This window comes from Apis dorsata, unplaced genomic scaffold (genome assembly GCF_000469605.1).
Source record: "Apis dorsata unplaced genomic scaffold, Apis dorsata 1.3 scaffold_139, whole genome shotgun sequence".
Classification (NCBI taxonomy): Eukaryota; Metazoa; Arthropoda; class Insecta; order Hymenoptera; family Apidae; genus Apis; species Apis dorsata.
In genome coordinates, this window is record NW_006263431.1 from 202,126 (window position 1) to 203,500 (window position 1,375).

Genomic DNA, 1,375 nt, shown 5'->3' on the forward strand with positions numbered 1-1,375 from the left:
CCCCTCCCTTTGTCCCGTGCACGGCAAATTAATACGGGGGAATGCCGGCAAGGACGATCGACCAGAAGCCGATCGTGCGTGTCCGCTTCGTTGCCCAGCGCCCGATCGCTTCGCGGATCGGATTAACGGACGGGGGAAGTGCACGAGGAAGTGGATCGGTTTACGATCGATCCTGCCTTTTTCAAGATTGCGTCCTCGAATTCGAGGATAGAGACGATATTGTTGGGGGTGAGAATAATTAGCAGGCAGGTATTATCATTATATTGCTGCGATTCTTACGTGATTGAAGATTTTTCTCTTAAATTTTGAGCGGTTTTTCTGGAAGGAAATTGATTTCGTCTTTCAAATAAATATAGAATATATTCTCGTAATTCTTACGGTTTATTCAAAAAATACGGTTTATTCAAAAAATAAATAGAAAGATTTATTATTATCAGGATGTGATTCTTATCTAATTAAGTTTTAAATTGATTCGAGGTTTTTTGAAAGAAGTTGATTTTACCTTTCGAGCGAATAAAAAATATATCGTCAATAATTTAAGTGATTTGATCTTATTAAATATAGAATATATTCTCGTAATTCTTATGGTAATTGATAATTCAATTTAATCTTTTTACGATATTATTCAAAAAATAAATAGAAAAATTTATTATTATCAGGATGTGATTCTCATCTAATTAAGTTTTAAATTGATTCGAGGTTTTTTGAAACGTAAGAAGTTGATTTTACCTTTCGAACAAATAAAAAAGATATCGTCAATAATATAATTTAAGTAATTTGATCTTATCTTAATTTTTATTGTTATTTAATATCGTTTCTGATTTTTTTAGAAGACTTTGTCCCCTATTTTGTCTCTATCGGTGAGAAACGAAGGATAAGCAATGATTAATCGGCCACCCCACAATGCGTAAAAAAATTTATCGGAGGCGACGCCAGTTTTGCAAGTTTCGGCCGGGTTAAAACGGCGTCCGAGGAATGGCGAGACGAGGGAAACGCACACGCGGGTCAAGGAGGAAGGCTGATCGCGTTATATACACCGTTTTGCAACCGAGTAACACCTTCGACGTCGCGTGATACCGGTAATTACTGAAAAATAGCCCGCCGGCCCGTTCCCGCTTTTAGCATCATCGCCCCGACAAAACGGCCTCGGCCAATTTTCCTCGTTACCACCAGCTATCGTGCGCGTAAACGTCCTACCCCTTTTCAAAAGTCGCGCCACCACTCTTCGGATCCGCCTTCGTGATCTTCTTCTTCGGTGTCTCATGGGGGGTTAAACGTTGCACGGGAAAGGTTAATCGCTCGATTTGGAATCCTTCTGTGGAACGAGGATTCTTTTTCTTTTCTTTCTTTCTTTCTTCTTTTTTTTTTTTTTTTT